Source organism: Dermacentor albipictus, chromosome 6 (genome assembly GCF_038994185.2).
Source record: "Dermacentor albipictus isolate Rhodes 1998 colony chromosome 6, USDA_Dalb.pri_finalv2, whole genome shotgun sequence".
NCBI lineage: Eukaryota > Metazoa > Arthropoda > Arachnida > Ixodida > Ixodidae > Dermacentor > Dermacentor albipictus.
In genome coordinates, this window is record NC_091826.1 from 76,203,179 (window position 1) to 76,221,659 (window position 18,481).

General features: G+C 46.0%; 1 protein-coding gene across 1 annotated transcript in view; it reads right to left on the reverse strand.

The window, feature by feature from the left end:
* Positions 1–18,481, reverse strand: part of LOC139061211 (calcium-activated chloride channel regulator 1-like) — a 495,141-nt gene that overhangs the window by 474,937 nt on the left and 1,723 nt on the right. The window contains exon 2 of the mRNA XM_070540868.1: positions 13,518–13,610. The gene's annotated coding sequence lies outside the window, so the exon portion shown is untranslated. The remainder of the gene's footprint in view (positions 1–13,517; positions 13,611–18,481) is intronic.

Genomic DNA, 18,481 nt, shown 5'->3' on the forward strand with positions numbered 1-18,481 from the left:
TGTCGTCCACGTCTGTCGCGAAAAAAAAAATAATAATATTGGCTAATGCCACAATAACACCTCAGTCTGTAGAAGAGGGGGATAAGGTGTGTATTTCCTTTTTTGTGTACTCCCATGCTATTTATGCATATAACAGAAATCGATGAAGTGTTTGCTTCTTTTGTCTATACCCGCTCTGTAGACTACCTAAACGCAAACGTCGATGCAGTATTTATTTCGTTTTTCTTCCTTCTTAGTCTATAGACGAAAGTCGACATAAATTACGTCTTCATTATTTTTGTCTACTCCCAGTTTATCCATTCTCTACGCAGAAGTGTTGATAAGGCATATATTGCTTTTTGTCCAAATCCACTTCATAAGATTATTGTAGAAAACAGTCTTTATATATCTCTTCCTTTTAGACTGTTTTCGAGCTATAAGTTGTCTATACACAAAAGTATTTCAGTTGTGTATTTCTTTAGCCCATTCCCGGTTTATAAAATTCCTACAGACAAAAGCTCTGAAGGTGACCATTTAATTTTCGTCATTGAAATAGACGGTCCTTAATTATTATTTGACGAGACAGGCGTTTAAAGGGCTGCTGGCAGAGGTTTATCAAGAAATGTACTGGTTTTCAATATGTAACCTTTGGTTTCAGGCAGAAAAGCTTCCACGACGGTCCTTCTTTTTCTCACTTGGCGCATTACTAACTGCACGCTGCCGCGCCATTAAAATCCAAATCATCATCACTTGCGAAACGCGTGAATGCGGAATATGTACATCTCTGCAACTAAAAATATTGGCTACAGTTTGTCATATCTCCCCCTATGAAGCCTAGGGTGGGACTTCAGGTAAGGTCAGGTTGATTTGAGTGGACAGCACGTATACAGACCGTGCTGTAAGTTGCTATATGACCAACCCAGTACTACAAGTTGGTGTCAAGTAGTTTCAGTATAGCACGGCGCCTATCCAGTCCTGCTTCCACAGAGATGCATGTCGGCGTACCGTAACTGCCTTAACTGAGTCGCGCCTAACGCTCCGATCATATTTAAGCGCTCGTTTGGACCAGGGAAATCCCCACATGTGCTGTTTTTGCGAGCATGGTCATGCGCGGCCTCATAGGGAATCGGGCTGATATATGTATATATATATATATATATATATATATATATATATATATATATATATATATATATATATATATATATATATATATATATATATATATATATATATATATAGATGGATTTATTTACAAGATGACCGAGGTGGCGTAGAGACGAGATCGCAGGCAATCAGGCATTTTCTGAACCGATTAGGGACACACGTAATTGGTAGTACGGCTATGATGGTAGCGCTTCAGGCGGGCCACATGAACCACTTCATTCTTCCGCGACCGGCGATTATTGGCGGTCAACTTTTGCATGACATAGTTGAAGTCACTTAATCGGCTGAATATCACGAATGGGCCACTGTACATTGAGTTAAACTTGCGATACAAGCCTTTCTTCGCTAGAGGTGTTTACAGTAACAGATGATTGCCAGGAGAAAAGGTGACACGTACATGCAGGGCGCCACAGCGTGCCGTGGTTGAAAATTGCGAAAACTGTGGTTTTAAGCTAGCTAGCCAGCGCACTTCTTCGGCACGATGTAATGTCTGCGGAATGGATGTGTGTTCGGTCAGTGTAAATGGCAAAATTGTGTTCAAGAACGTTTGGCGCCTGCGAGCGTTCAACAGATAGAAAGCGCATTCCCATTGCATCGTGCATGGCTGTATTGTATGCATACTTGACAAAAGGCAGCATGGCATCCCAATTCCTGTAATCAGCTGAGACGTACAGCGACAACATGTTGGTAAGTGTTCGGTATATTCGTATGTTCGGTGAGGCCCTTTGTTTATAAGTGTTACGGCGTTGAATGGCAATAAGCAGAGCCGCAAAGCGCATCAGTTCTTCAACAACGTCGGCCGTGAATTAACGTCCACGGTAACGTATAACAACACGTGGAGCGCCATGATGCAGGATGACAGAATGAAGCAGAAAGCACGACACATCGGTGGCAGTAGCAGAGGTAAGCGCCGCAGTCTCAGTATAGCACGTCAAGTAGTTGAAGCACACAAATATCCAGTGACGGCCGGTAGACCTCTTGGGAAGGGGGCCGAGCAAATCAATACCAATGTTTTCAAATGTTAAGGTACATCGTTTCACTGGTTGTAAAAAGCATACAAGAAGGGTCGCCGGCTTCTTATGACATTGGCAACCTGGGAAGCTCGCAAAGTACGGTCTTGTGCTCTGCCATAGCTTCGGCCAGTAATGCTGGTGTAATCGATGAAGCGTGCGAGCAAAGCCAAGGTGACCCGATGTGATGTCATCGTGCATGGCGCGGAGAATAGCAGTACCGAAGCGTTGGGGAACGACTAGGAGCAAGGAAGGACCTTCAGCAGAATAATTCTTTTCGTAAAGCAGGCTGTCACGCAGCGTGAAGTGCGTTGTCTGAACTGACGTGCGGGCCGCATCCCATAGGGGTATGAGTGCAGGATCACGACGTTGTTCACATTTAAAAGTGCTGAGGTCAAGAAAGTCGGTAATGTTGGCAAGATAGTCGTCAAAGTCGTCATCGTTGGCGTTGGAGTGTGGAGATGGGAGACGAGACAACGAGTCGGCGTCGGTATGATACCGATCGCTCCTGTAGCCAACAAAAAGCGTAATGCCCAACATGCCAGCCGTCCAGATGGTTCACGCAGTTCAACAAGCCAGCAAATGAAATGATGATCCATCACTATATTGAAATGGCGACCGTACACATAGGACCAATACTTCTGGATGGCAAAGAATACTACTAGGCACTCCAATTCGGTTACAGTGTAATTTCGCTCCACTCTCGTCAGTGTCCGACTTGCGTACGCAACGACGTGCTGGCGCCCATGGCGAAGTTGAAGGAGGACGGCGCCAACGCCCAACCGCTATTGTATGTGTGTAGCGCAGTCGTGGCCTCAGGATTGAAATGGGGCAAGAATGGCCCAGAAGTTAGTAAATACTTCAGCTGACGAAACGCATCCTTGCACCCTGTATTCCATACGTAGTAGTTGTCTTTTTGAAGGAGGCATGTGAGTGGGTGAGCAAGTTGGGCGTACTTCTTAAGAAACCGGCGAAAGTACGAGCAGAGGCCAAAAAAACTGCAAAAGTCTTTCGCTGTCTTCGGTTGGCCAAATTGGTCTTCGTTTGGCCAGTGGGCACACCGGTTGGCAGTCCCACAACATCGCGATGAAACCATTCCTGCTTTTCACGCAGGTATTGCTACTTGGAACGACAGAGACGGCCAGTGCAACGAATGAAGCTGTGTGTCGAGTTTGCTCAGCTCACTCGAACGGAGTCTGCCCACAAGAACTGCCGCATCAAGTCGGCACCGACAGCTGGACACCGCCCCCTTCATCGTCGTCGTCTTCACTCTACATAAGGAATAGCCCGGTCTGGGATCCCTTCAGTGGGCACACCGGCTTGCAGTCCCACAACATCGCGATGAAACCATTCCTGCTTTTCACGCAGGTTAGTAACAATTATGGTTCTATTCGAACGAGTGATCGTTGTTTCGTCCAGCTGGTGTGCCCTCACAATGTGTCTACATTATTTTCGCACTTACGGAATGTTTTTGTCGCTCTTCTCATGCTCTGCGGGGACGTTGAGTGTAACCCTGGGCCCGGTACTACTGAGGAACTGCTTCGTCAGCTACTCGAAGGCCAGAAAACCATGCAAAAACGGTTGGGTTCAATAGAAGTTCAGTTAAAACAGGTGGAAGAATCTATGCCAACTGTAAAAGAACTAGGCTCTAAAATTGCCGATTTCGAAAGCACTGTCCAAAGTCTTGAAAGGAAACTGGTCGACCTTGAGGATAGAAGCCGCCGCAATAATCTTATCTCATTTGGTATTAGCGAAAAGGTATCTGAAACTTCGGCAACACTTTCTGAGACAGTGGTGAACCTATTTCGGGACAAGTTGGACCTACAGGTCTCCTCGATAGAAAGAATCCATAGGCTAGGGCATAAACAAGCAAACAAATCTCGTCCAATAATTCTTAAAATGTTCAATCAATGCGAAAAAGTGAATGTACTTAAAAATTCTCATAAATTTAAGGGAACCGAAATCTCTGTGTCTGAGGATTTTTCCGCTCCTACAAGAACAATTATAAAAAACCTCTGGGCGAGTGCAGCTGAGGACAGAAAAAAAGGCAGGAAAGTGAAACTTGTATACGATAAGAATAAGATAGATGATGACATGTTTCGATGGGACAGCACTTTGATGAAAAGGGTTCCAATTGTTCAAGATAGCCGCAGTGTAAAACGAACACAATGAATAAATGATTGCCCTAAAAAGACGTTCCGGTGCATCAATGTCAATGCCCGAAGTATAGCGAACAAATTAACTGACTTCGACAGCATTAACCTAGCGCATCACCCTCACGTTGCAGTAGTGACAGAAACGTGGTTACATCCAGATATTTATGACAGCGAAGTAACACCGTGTAGTTATAATATTTTCCGGAGTGACAGAAATGGTCGCGGTGGTGGCGTCGCAATAATATACAAAGTAACTCTGCGAGTGTCAAGGTTACCAAACATTGACGGGCTAGAAAATGTAATAGTGAAAGTATTCCTAGAGGAATTCCATTTAATAATTGGGGGATTTTATCGGGCTCCGAGCTCCAATAATACATTTGTAGAAAAGATTAACGAATTCTTATGCCAAAATGAAATCCGTTCTGCTAACTTGTTGTTGACAGGGGATTTCAACTTTCCGTCAATAAATTGGTTAACCGATACTCCAGAGGCTTTAACTAGTGCCTGTCAATCATTCCTCGATGTGGTGCTCTTGCATAATCTGACTCAGCTAGTCACTGAGCCCACCCGCGTACAAAATTGCTCACAGTCAACTCTGGACCTCTTCCTTGTTACCGCCAACCTGCTACGCCGTAACCCCCATGTGGATGTCTTAGAAGGAATATCAGACCACAAAATGCTCAATCTAACCTTGGAACTGCACACTACACCAAAGCTTCAAAAGAAAGAGATAGTTATTCCCTTGTTCTCACGTGCAAGTGACGTCGATATTTTAGATGAGCTATACCGTTCGTTTTCTTCTTTTTCTGGTTTGTATGAATCACAGAGTTCTTCTGTTGAGCACATGTGGGTTTTCTTCAAAAACTTAGTTCACCGATGCATAACTGATTTTGTGCCAAGAAAACGGAAAATAGTGCGCAGCAGCAATCCATGGATGACAAAGGACTGTCTCATATCCAAGTAAGTTCTGGCGATATCTCGCGCCGCGCAGGAAAACGGTTCTTGGCCTCTCTACAGATAGCGCGACTACGCACGACAAGTTAGAAATTGCACAGGCGCTCAACCAGTACTTTAGTTCGGTATTCACACATGACGACGGTTCCGCACCACAGTCCTATTCCATGGTTGATTTACCTCCAATCACTGACATTTGTGTAACTGAGGAAGGCGTGTTAGCTCTTCTGCTCAACATAAACACCAAGAAGTCGCCAGGTATCGATGAAATACCCAACACCTTTTTAGTCCGTTATGCTGAGTGGTGTGCAAAGTACTTAACATTAGTTTTTAAGAAATCGATAAAACGTTCAGAGTTGCCATTAGATTGGAAATTCGCAAAAATCACTCCGATTCCTAAAGAACAAAACCCATCAACAGCTTCTTCCTACAGGCCGATTTCTCTTCTGTGTACTTCCGTAAAGCTGCTAGAACCCATCATCTGTAAACACATAACCGATTTTCTTGAGGAGAATCACGTTATCGATAACCGACAACATGGGTTCCGTCGCGATCTTTCCACTATTACTCAACTGATGGCAAATGTCCACGACCTGACAGCAGCATTAGATAGGCAAAGTCAAGTCGATATAATTTTTCTTGATTTCGAGAAGGCGTTCGACCGCGTATCACATCATAAGTTATTGTTAAAATTAAAACCCATATTAAAACACGATTGCCTTCTCTCGTGGATTGAAGCCTATCTTTCTCACAGGCGTCAAAGTGTAGTTGTCGATGGTGTCCTTTCTGATGCGGTCCCAGTGGATTCCGGTATTCCGCAGGGCTCTGTCCTAGGTCCCCTTTTCTTTCTAGTGTTCATTAACGACATTGCTGAAAACATACATGTTAAACTGCGATTTTTCGCTGATGATTGTATAATTTATCAAGAAATTTCTAGTCCTAACGATCAACTTCTTTTAAGCGATTCGCTATCTACAATTGAAAACTGGTGCTCGACGTGGCAAATGACTGTGAATTTGAAAAAGACCGTAGCAATGACTGTCACACGGAAAAAGAATCCCTTAAGTTTTACATATCGCATAGCCAACAAACCTCTCTTAGTCGTAAAAACCTTTAAATACTTAGGAATTCACATAACCTCTGATCTTCGATGGAATGCACATATCTCGTATATCGAAAAAAAAAGCCCTAAGACAACTGCATTACTTGAGGAGAACACTAGCTCAATCTACTCAAGAAATAAAGCTTTTAGCTATAAAACCTATGTACGACCACTATTAGAATATGCTGCTGCAGTATGGGATCCCTGGACCGAAAGTAACAAAGTGAAACTAGAAAATGTCCAACGCAAAGCAGTCAGGTTCATATTTACATGTTACAGCTGGAGTATAAGCCCAACAGCCCTGCTGCACACCGCAGGACTCGAACAGTTGGACATCCGACGTCACCGCGAACGACTAAAATTATTTTACTTGTATTGTCATAATACAATAAAACTAGAGGAAGGCATTCTAGTTGACCCCTTTTCCCACCGCCCTACGCGTTCTTATCATTCCAAAAAAGTCGGCGCAATTTTGTGCAAAACAAATGTTTTTAAATACTCATTTTTTCCCCGCACAATTGTTCAATGGAACGATCTGCCTGGAAACGTGGTCAGTTCCGAAACGGTCAACTTGTTTTTACAAGCCCTGAGTGAACAATAGGGCACAGATGCAATTCGTTTTGAATCGAGTGTTTTGTTTTTTCATTCTACTGTGTTTTGCACTCCAGCCGAGTCTCGTTGTTTGCTTCTTTTGTTGCAATGTACGATTTCTTTGTTCCTGTTACTTCTGTACCCCACTCCTGCCTAAGGCTTGTAATACAGGCCGGCAGTATTTGCTAAATAAAAATAAAAAAATTGCCCACTGCAGCAATCTTTTAATGGTAAGGTCGAATACCCACTTTGTCGACGACAAAACCGAGCGTGAGAGTCTGGCACTCACCAAAGTAACACTTCTTTGAGTTTGAAATCAGTCTAGCGTTTTGCATGCGATCCGGTATGACACCAAATCTGATTACGTTATCGAGGTAGCACATGCAGGTCTCCCATTTCAATCCGCGCAGCACTGTGTCCATAAAGCTTTCAAATGTTCCTGGTGCATTGCATAGCACCAGCATTGATAGAAATTAAGCTCGAAGAGACCGCCTGGCGTCACAAACGCACTTTTTGCTTTATCTGTCGGGTGCATGGGTATTTGACAGTATCCCGATCGTAAGTCAACAGAGGAGACGTAGGAGGCTGCATGAAGGCAGTCAATAGTACCGTCGATGCATAGTAAAGTGTATACGTGCTTCTTTGTAACTTCGTTAAGCCTTCGATAATCAACACAAAATCCGCAAGAAAGTGGAGCTGCCAGGGACTGCAAGACCCCTGGACAACGCCATTTCGCAACATTTCTTGAACTTGCTCAGTGATTACTTTCCGTTCTGCGGGAGAGACGCGGTACGGCTTCTGGCGAATAGGCGTTGCTTGGCACGTGCTTAATCAGTCTTGCGTTGGCGAGTCAGGAAGCGAAATTGGACGCTCATCTTGGCCGAAATCGAATACTAGCACAAAGCGGACGAGCACCTTTTGCAATTCTTTCCTCTCTGAAGTTTACAGCGATTTGTTCATCATGCGGTAGAATTCAATGGAGTAGTCGCAATTTGCTGCCCTCGCATCGGTAGACACGTCAACGGCGTCAATACTGACGGCTGCTTCGGAGTAGAAGTGGCCAGCTTGTGTCCTGTCGGCAGTAAAACTTCCACCAATGACGTGTTCTCCATCTACACGTCAACATGACCATCTACACATTCTATAATGGATCGAGGAATTAGTAAATCTTTCTTCGACAGAGTATGCGAGTACTGCTCAATTAAACCATGGCAGCAATGCGGAGGGCCATGCGTGGAATTCGCCGGAACAAATGCCGCTGTCCAAGCCGGTAAAAGGAAATTGTAATACAGAGAAAATGCACTCAGCTTGTCCACGCCAGATACTGCTGGTGTGGGTGTTATCACGTGACTGCGAAGAAAAATTTCACCAGCCCCACAGTCTAGCATCGTACGACATTAACCAAGAATTCAATTCCAAGGATGATATCGTGGGTAGTGTGTTCCAAAATAACATATTCTTCTGGAAAATCTTGTCCATCCACACCACACTCACTATAGCAGAACAAACTCCAGCGGTGCGCAGAAGTTCGCCGCCAACTGCAGGAAAAGTAATCTTTTATTCCCACGCGAACATCATTTAGTTTCTAGGACTATTCTTAAACAGAACAGTCATTTCACAAACTTTAGCGTCGGTATCGACTGAGGATGGTACTTGAACCATCAACACAGACACAAACTTTGTTTTTGCGCAGGGCGAGAAAAGCAGGACTGCTTGACCATCCCGCGACCTCACCTCCGTTTGTCGCATAAGCTAGTTTCCCAGCTGGAATGGTGGCGAAAGTGAGTGACGGCGAGTAGGAGCGCTTACATGAAAAAGAATTTGAATTTCTATGTCGGTCCCGATAGAAGCGGTGCTTGTCTTTTCATGCTATGTGATAAGTGATGCTGCGGTTGCGCATGCTCTGCTGGCCTTGCTGGTACTATACCGGTTCTAATAAACCTCAGTTGATAGTCCAGTCGTTGTGATGTGAACTTCTCCTCTTGTCCTTTGTGTTTTTGACTGGTTTTTTTCGTTCAAGTGACGGTGAGCTGATCGCGAGCGACGCTAGCTGGTCGAAGGGGGAGTAAAGGCTCATTCACAGTGGCAACTGACAGCGGTCGAGCGGACTAGTTGGTCGCAAAGCGACCAGTTGCAAATAGTCGCCAACGGTGGCTTTTCTCGAAAAGCGACAATTTCGGGCTACTCGCTCGCTCCTCGATTTTTCAGTCGTGCGACCGTGGTCGCAAACCTGATCAACGTCGCACCAGAAGTGATCTTTCATGTTTCTACATCCGGCCTGCACCCGCGTCGCGGCGAATTCTGCGTAGATTCCGAGAGTTTTCGGTGAGAACGATAATCTCCGGGATTGCGACTTGCGTGTTGCGCTCAGCCGGGCTTGCCGATGTGAACATCTGTCGCCTTCGGTCGCTTTTTGATTGCGAGTAGCAAATGGCCGCGCGACTTCCGATTCGCCGGTGTGAATGAGCGACAAGGCTGCGGTCGGAAGCTGGAGACTCACGCCGGGATGCATGTTCACGCGGTTGTCGTTGACGAAGCGCAGCGGTCTGCCCTGGCGCGCTGAATTGGCCTCCTGATTGATAACAGGGTAGGCCCGAAACTTGCTGTTGCCGTCGGCGACAATCATCATCATCATCAGCCTAGTTACGCCCACTGCAGGGCAAAGGCCTCTCCCATACTTCTCCAACTACCCCGGTCACATACTAATTGTGGCCGTGTTGTCCCTGCAAACGCCTTAATGTCATCCGCCCACCTAACTTTCTGCCGCCCCCTGCTACGCTTCCCTTCCCTTGGAATCCAGTCCGTAACCCTTAATGACCATCGGTTATCTTCCCTCCTCATTACATGTCCCGCCCATGCCCATTTCTTTTTCTTGATTTCAACTAAGCTGTCATTTACCCGCGTTTGTTGCCTCACCCAATCTGCTCTTTTCTTATCCCTTAACGTTACACCTATCATTCTTCTTTCCATAGCTCGTTGCGTCGTCCTCAATTTCAGCAGAACCCTTTCGAAAGCCTCCACGATTCTGCCCCATATGTGAGTACTGGTAACACACAGCTGTTATACACTTTCCTTTTGAGGGATAGTGGCAACCTGCTGTTCATGATTTGAGAATGCCTGCCAGGCGCACTCCAGCCCATTCTTATTATTCTGGTTATTTCAGTCTCATGATCCGGATCCGTGGTCACTACCTGCCTTAACTAGATGTATTCCCTTACCACTTCCAGTGCCTCGCTACCTATCGTAAACTGCTGTTCTCTTCCGAGACTGTTAAACATTACTTTAGTTTTCTGCAGATTAATTTTCAGACCCACCCTTCTGCTTTGCCTCTCCAGGTCAGTGAGCATGCATTGCAATTGGTCTCCTTAGTTACTAAGCAAGGCGATATCATCAGCGAATCACAAGTTGCTAAGGTATTCTCCATCAACTTTTATCCCCCATTCTTCCCACTCCAGTCTCTGAATACCTCCTGTAAACATGCTGTGAATAGCATTGGAGAGATCGTATCTCCCTGTCTGACGCCTTTCTTTATTGGGATTTTGTTGCTTTCTTTGTGGAGGACTACGGTGGCTGTGGAGCCCCTATAGATATCTTCCAGTATTTTTACATATGGCTCATTTACACCCTGATTCCGTAATGCCTCCATGACTGCTGAGGTTTCGACTGAATCAAACGCTTTCTCGTAATCAATGACAGCTACATACAAGGGATGGTTATATTCTGCACATTTCTCTGTCACTTGATTGATAGTGTAAATATGGTCTATTGTTGAGTAGTTTTCACGGAATCCTGCCTGGTCCTTTGGTTGACTGAAGTCTAAGGTGTTCCTGAGTCTATTTACGATTACCTTAGTAAATACTTTGTAGGCAACGGACAGTAAGCTGATCGGTCTATAAATTTTCAAGTATTTGGCGTACCCTTTCTTATGAATTAGGATTATGTTAGCGTTCTTCCAAGATTCCGGTACACCCGAGGTTATGAAGCATTGCGTGTACAGGGTGGCCAGTTTCTCTAGAACAATCTGACCACCATACTTCAACAAATCTGCTGTTACCTGATCCTCCCCAGCTGCCTCCCCCCTTTGCATAGCTCCTAAGGCGTTCTTTACTTCTTCTGGCGTTACCTGTGGGATTTCGAATTCCTCTAGGCTATTCTCTCTTCCACGATCGTCGTGGGTGCCACTGGTACTGTATAAATCTCTATAGAACTCCTCAGCCACTTGAACTACCTCATCCATATAAGTAACAATATTGCCGGCTTTGTCTCTCAACGCACACATCTGATTCCGCAGCTAAAGCAAATACTTAGCTTGCGGTACACAGGATAGTCCGAAAATGGGGCCTCGGGGTGGCTGTACCTGGGAGCAAGGCGTTGTGGTAGTGCAGTCTGACGACGTTCCAAGGTACGCGAAGGATGCCGCGATCATGCAAAGGCCGAATTTCGCTGTCAGTTTGGAGTTGGCAAAGTATCGGCTGTTCAGAACCTTGTACATCAGCGCGCATTGGGGGTACTCCCGTCTTACGTCTCTTCATCCACCTTGTGCTTGAAAATACGCCAATTCTTCTTTAATGAGTTGACGTACTAGCAAGCTGATGTCGTGGGAGGAAGAGACGTCCACGTTTGGGACTATGGTGATGTTGTCAAGTATACGTAACCTTGGCAATACACGACGAGTCTTCAGTGGCCCCGTTGTCATCGTACTTTTGTTATTATCGAACCAGAGTTGTGCGGTTCCGGTTAGAAATAAAACGCGGTTTTGCAAGTCGGGCGCTGTTGTGTTCCACCCATGGAGACTGGTTACCCTTTGATAATGCCTCAGCCAGTCGTCGATACCCTCGTCAGCTTTCGCGCAAAACGTGCGTGGTTCTTTTTGAGGGATCCAGCAGATGACTTGCCTTGGGCGCTCCCTGTCATCTTGCATGCTTGTGTCATGGCTGCCGCCAGCTGCTTGGGGTTCGTTCATGTCCATGTCTTCACGTGGTAGTCCCAAGAAGCGGCGGCTTCGTCGGAGGCTGTGTAGACGGAGGCTGTCCAGGGCGATTACCCCGCACTGTCCACCAAAGCTGCTACAGGATGAGATAAATTTCTATGCAAGATGATCGAGGGGTCGTAGAGACGAGATCGCAGGCAGTCGGGCATTTCTGCACCGCGATCAGTTCTTTCGTCTCCTCGTCTTCGGCTCCACCGCGCAGCGTAATAATATATACGTTCGTCTAAAGGTAGATGCTGGAATCAATGTGCCGTCGGATTGGATAATCGTTCCTTGTATGGACAGCAGTGTAGTCTGAAGCGGCTACGAGGGAAGTCGCCCGATATAAGAGGCTGGGAGCTAGCGGCTGCGCGCAAGGAAGGAGTGCCATGTGTCGTGAAGCAGCCAAGAGTGTTTGTGTTTGGTGCAGCTTTGTCCTTCCAAATGGATGTGAGCAAGTGCGTGTCAGGTGGGATGGCGACGAATGTGCCGTATGGAGGATGGAGGTTCGGGTTGGCGTGTAACGAGCAGCACGGGTGGACGCTGATGATGTGGGCCGCAAAGAAGTGGGATAAGGTGAGTGGTCCCATGGCGAAGGTGGTCGAGACTGTGTGTCGGAAGGCCGCTGCCGTGAGCCTGAGGGAATATAGAATCTAATGGTGCACCACGTGTCCACATACGTGTTCGGCTTCAGTGGTGGCAGTCGGAGTTACCTGACCAGGCCTTCCGGAAGCGTCCGCTGTGCTTGTTGGTAGGTATCATTGGATCGCTCACGTTTGTAACGTGCAAGTGGCTGTTCAGTTGCCTTAACCCGAGAGCTGGCTGACGACAAAGAATTCCTTGAGGCCATGGAAACACGGTACGCCTGAAGGCACAGGAATGTTGCTGGCACACCCGCCATGTTCTATGCTGATTCTTTCACGTGCTGGTAAGATCAGCCCGCGTCCTCCATTATGTGGAAACGGCTCAGGAGACGAACTCCCCGCTGTCATGATTTGTTGGCGCTGGCTGACCGTGGTGCCGATGGTCCCGGAAAGCTGAATGCAGATGCAACTGCTTGAGGTGGACTCGATGGCATGGTGTTCTCCACATGAGAATGAACATACGGCGCTCTTCTTTCTCCGATCGCTATAGTAGATTGTCGCGCTACTATTATGCTATCGAAATTATTTGATGTGGAAAGCATACGCAAAATCTGGGCGTCATGACAAAACCTATGAATACATAATTTACGCTACTACTAGGATAGTATCGTTCTCTAAACTCGCCCTCTGTTTAGGTTCAATACAGCTTGCAAATTAAGTCACAGTGTATCAACTATTTCTCACTAGGTAAACTTTAATTTCTTCTATAAATAGAAAATTTGCTCGTTCGTGGTCCCACAAAACAGGTCAACACTTGACTTGCATTAACTATGTGTAACTAGTTGACTGATAATAGCTCCACAATGTCATCAACGGTAATAAAACTACTAATATTAATCCTGCTCCTTCCTCCTATTATTGTTGATGTTCTACGGCAGAGAGTTGCGTAAACCAAGCTAACTGGGCCTTCGAATGAGACTATTGTTGGGGAAGGAAGTGGCTCACCGTTGACAAAGCACTAAAGCAGCATGTAGGTGGTCAGCGCCGTTGTACAGGAGGGCCGCCTTCAAGAGCGCACTGCTTTCTCGCCTTCGGAACCTGGGTCCGAACAATATTTGTGTGATGAGGCACCAGAGTCACAGATATACAGTTAAGATCAAGTCGCTAAACACATATCTATACATAATGCGCAGCTCAGAACCAAATTCTGAACTAACGAGTAACACGTCATGCATAGCGACCACCGCCACCGTGGAAAATTGAAGAGGAGGCCACCCAGGATAGCCTGGCTGCCTCAGAAATGCCCTGCTGAAAAAGTACTCAAGAAAGCTCTAACGAACTAGAAAGAGAATTAGAAAATTGACTAGTACTCAACCAGAACGAGGAGCGCTGACAGATAGAAGGGCCTCTGTACTCCTCTGTGCATGCACAACCAGATGCAACACGGCGCGGGGCCCTCGCGCAATGTGGATGCTAATTATTTTTCAGAACATGTCACACGCCCACTGTAGCGTATGGGCAAGGCATTCGATACTGTATAAGGACCAAAAATAAAGAATAAACAAAAATATCAATATAAACACAATGCTTATTTAAGCAAGGTATTAGAGAGCCTTAGAGAAGTAAAGGAAGTGTAAAAAAATTTCTAAGTGTATGACGAAACAAATAACGAGCACAGTAAACGAATGCACAAACAACCCAAAGTATTTTTACAACTTTTCTACTTAGTATTTGAAGCGTAGAAATATACAGAAAAGAAAAAAATTCCTTGACACATCTGTTCTCTTTTGGCGAATGATACACCAAAAGCAGGGACGCTGTATTTAACGAGTTGTCACATTGATCGTTAGTTACATACTCCGCTTCACTGATCGTGTGCAGCGGTGTGGAGGCTAGCAAGACTACCAGTGTATGTTGAAACAAGGCATTCAAAATGCGTGTCAGAGCCAACAAACAGAATTATTGATAACTTAAGTGCTAGATATATTATTAGGGGCCTTTGTGTAGCCAAGGGTGGCTCACGTGTAAAAGTGCGGTGAACATGACCGTCCTGGGGATGACTGTACTAACAATTCAGTGTGCGAAAAACGATGGCGGGCACCCCTAGCACACCTGGTATTTTCTAGTAGCAAAAAAAAGAAAGAAACATCAATTACAACGTGAACGAGAACATCTGTTTCAAGGAAGTACGGAACCATTTTTCCATTGTTCAGTACACCTATTACACAGATGTAGCACTTGAAGGGCACGTGTCACGACATCCTATCGTGGCCATTCAGATCCTACTGCGTGGATCGGCGGCGGTGTATCCATCGCCAACGGCGGATACTGCAGGTGGTGCTCGACTGTCTTCGAAGGTACCTGAGCTGATGCCTGCGAGTGACAGAGTGGTGCTAGCGCACGATGCCGGACATGAATGCGTAAGCACTCTTTGGCAAGTATGATACAATATCTGTCTCTAACGCGAGAAGTGCCACACCCATTATTTGGAATATAAACGCATAGTTGGCAATATTAAGACATTTAAACGTTATAATAGTGTAAATGTAAATGATTGTTAGCTTTATAATCGATAAGGTATGAATGAAAATCTTAGAAAAAAATTAAATGCCACCGCGGCTCTGCTCGAGTGGATGTCCAGTGAAGCTGTTTCAAAACGATCACGAAAAGTCAGTCTTACACTATATCTATGAAGCAGGTCTGTATGCTTATATTTTGCTCTATCGTTAGGCTACGCCACGCACCAAGCCAAGCGCAAAAAAAAAAAACTGCTGAGGGGGGCATGCAGTGCTTTACTGATGGTTCCGTTGCTTCTTTTTTCTCCTTGTTCTTTATGGAACCGTACGTTGTTCTGTGTGTTGTATGGGTTATTTCAATGAATGTACACGCCACTTCACTTTGCTTAGCGCTTGTAGCCTCTGCCTTACGGGCGTATGAGCCATTGCATTTTTTTCTTGCTTACAAGGGTATGACCCTTTGCTTATGATGACAGATGCTCGTTTTGATCTTGTTCTTTATTGAAACGAACGTTGTTCTTTACGTTGTATGAGTGATTCTAATGAATATATGCACTGTTTGGTTCACTTTGGTGAGTGATTGTAGCTTCTGCACTACGAGGGGGAAGGGTCATTGCATTTTATCATTGCACCCTCTCAGGAGGGTGTGAGCCATTGTCGATGATGATTATCTTTCTTCAGAGTGGTACACGAAAAATGCCCACCACGGAGAGGATAGTAGCTTCGCTGTAAAACAAATACAAGAACCGTTCTAATCACGCCCTCTTGCAAGCTTACTTTTCCTGCTGGTCCGCGTGCAAGGAAGCGCGCTTCGGGATTGCAGAGTATAAAAAATGATGGAATAGCTGATTACTATTACACTATTATCGCGTATACCAGATATCTCGTAGCCTCAAGAAAACCTTAGCTCGCCGTGGCCATCTCAATGTCGTAGCAAGAACAAGAAAATCAAAAGAATACCGCTGAGAAAAAAGCTAAAAACCGGTACTGACGGCGTTTCGGCTCAGTTGATACGATAAATCTGCAAAGTTAATGCGTAATTAGTCATGTTAACACATGTAATTGTTACAATGGTGTAATTGTAGATGATTGTTATCGATGGGGTAGACATGTATAAGCTAACTAAATTAATAAAACGATAAGATTGGTGATGTGCTAGTTGGTTACGCATTCCTTAAAACTGATGGTAGCAGTAAAAGAGGCGAACACAAGGTGAAAAGACGACACAAGGCTTAGGGAACGCTTCCCTTCTCGTCGTGTCGTCTTTTCACCCTGTGTTTGTCGCTTTTAGCTCTATGATCAGGTTTAAGTAACTAAGCTAAGTAAAAGCTACGTAGCACCCGAGTCAAGAACGCTTACGCATCACAAAACGAGAGAATGAGGGGAACGCAGGGGCTTTATTTTGTTAAACATGCCCACATAAAGCCACCAGGAAATGAAGCCAACGAAAGCATTGGGGAAATTAGTTGTAGTTGAAATTAAAATGCACAAAATAACTAAGAAAGCGAATTAAAAGTGGACGGAAGGATACCGTGTCTCTGGTGAGAGCCGAACCCCCAACCTCCGCAATGCGCGTATATTGCGTTACCAGTTGTGCTATGCCGAGGGTCTTCGAACCGTGCACTAACTGTTGTATCTATGTCTATCTATCAAGCTCGTTTCCCATTTGAAATGATGGTGAAAGTGAGCGATGGCGAGGTGATCGCGAGGAACGACAGCTGGATGAAGGAGGAATAAAGGCTCATTCACACCGGCGACTGACAACGGTCGAGCGAACAAGTTCGTCGCAAAGCGACCAGTCGCAAATAGCCACAAATGGTCGCTTTTCGAGAAAAGCGACGATTTTGGTTTAGTCGTTCGCTGCTCGATTTTTGAGTCGTGCGACCGTGGTCGCAAAAATTATAAACCAATCAATGGCGCACCGGAAGTGATCTTTCATGTGTCTACAAACGGCCTGCTCCCGCGTCACGGCTAATTCCGCGTAAAATCCGAGAGTTCTCACTGACAACCATAACCTCCGGGATTGCGACTTGAGGGTCGCGCTCAGCCGGGATTGCCAGTGTGAGCATCAGTCGCCTTCAGTCGCTTTTTACCCGCCGTGGTTGTTCAGTGGCTATGGTGTTAGGCTGCTGAGCACGAGGTCGCGGGATCGAATCCCGGCCCCGGCGGCCGCATTTCGATGAGGCCGAAATGCGAAAACAGCCGTGTGCTTAGATTTAGGTGCACGTTAAAGAACCCCTGGTGGTCGAAATTTCCGGAGTCCCCCACTACGGCGTGCCTCATAATCAGAAAGTGGTTTTGGCACGTAAAACCGCATAATTTTTTTCAGTCGCTTTTTGGTCGCGAGTCGCAAATGGTCGCGCGATCTCCAAATCAGCGGTGTGAATGAGCCGCATGGCTGCCGTCGGAAGCTGGAGACTCACGCCGGGATACACGTTCCCGTGGTTGTCGTTGAAGAGTATTCCCGAAACTTGCTGCTGCTGTCGGCGACCGTACCTGGCCATATGTACATGGATACCGCAGCTAAAGCAAATAGGTAGCTCGGGGTATACAGGATAGTCCTAAAATGGGACCTCTAGCTGGCTGTACCCGGGAGGAAGGCGTTGGGGTGGTGCGGTCTGACGACGTATCAAAGTACGCGAAGGATGCCGCGATCCTGCAAACCCCGAATTTTGCTTTTAGTTTGGAGTTGGTAAAGTGCCGGTGGTTCAGGACATTGTTCGTCAAGCGCGCATTGGGAGTACTCCCGTCGTGCGTCTCTACCGCCACCTTGTGCTTTAAAGTGCGCCTATTCTTCTTTAATGAGTTGACGTACTAGCAAAGCGATGTCGTGGGAGGCAGAGACGTCCACGTTTCCGACCGTGCTCACGTTGTCAAGTATACCTAACTTTGGCAATACACGACCTGTCATCAGTGCCTCAAAAGAACGGCCGTGACGTCTTACATCAGATGCAGCACGCAGGTCTTCCTTTGATACGAGTAAATTCTAGACATCTCCAGTGATGCCCTTCAGAAGATTTCCAACCTTAACTTCGTCCGACATGCCCATGTTTAGAATTCTGCACAGTTTCAATACTTCTGCAATCTAGGTTGTGCATGTTTTTCCGGGCAACTGTGCTTTACGCGAAAGTGTATGCTGAGCCTTCTTTCTTCTTCAATGTGAATCTCCGAAGCAGCTCTTGATTTCTTCCACAAACCTTTCCCCCGTTTTCATCGTGCTTTTGTTATTATCGAACCAGAGCAGTGCGGTTCCGGTGACAAAGAAAACGTGGTTTAGCAAGTCGGCCGCCGTTGCGTTCCATCCATTGTGACTGCTAACCCATTGATAATACCTCAGCCAGTCGTCGACATCCTCATCAGATTTCCCAGAAAAGGTGCGTTGTTCTTTTTTAGGGATCCAGCCGATGGCCTGGGCGCTCACTGTCATATTGCATACTTGTGTCATGGCTGCCG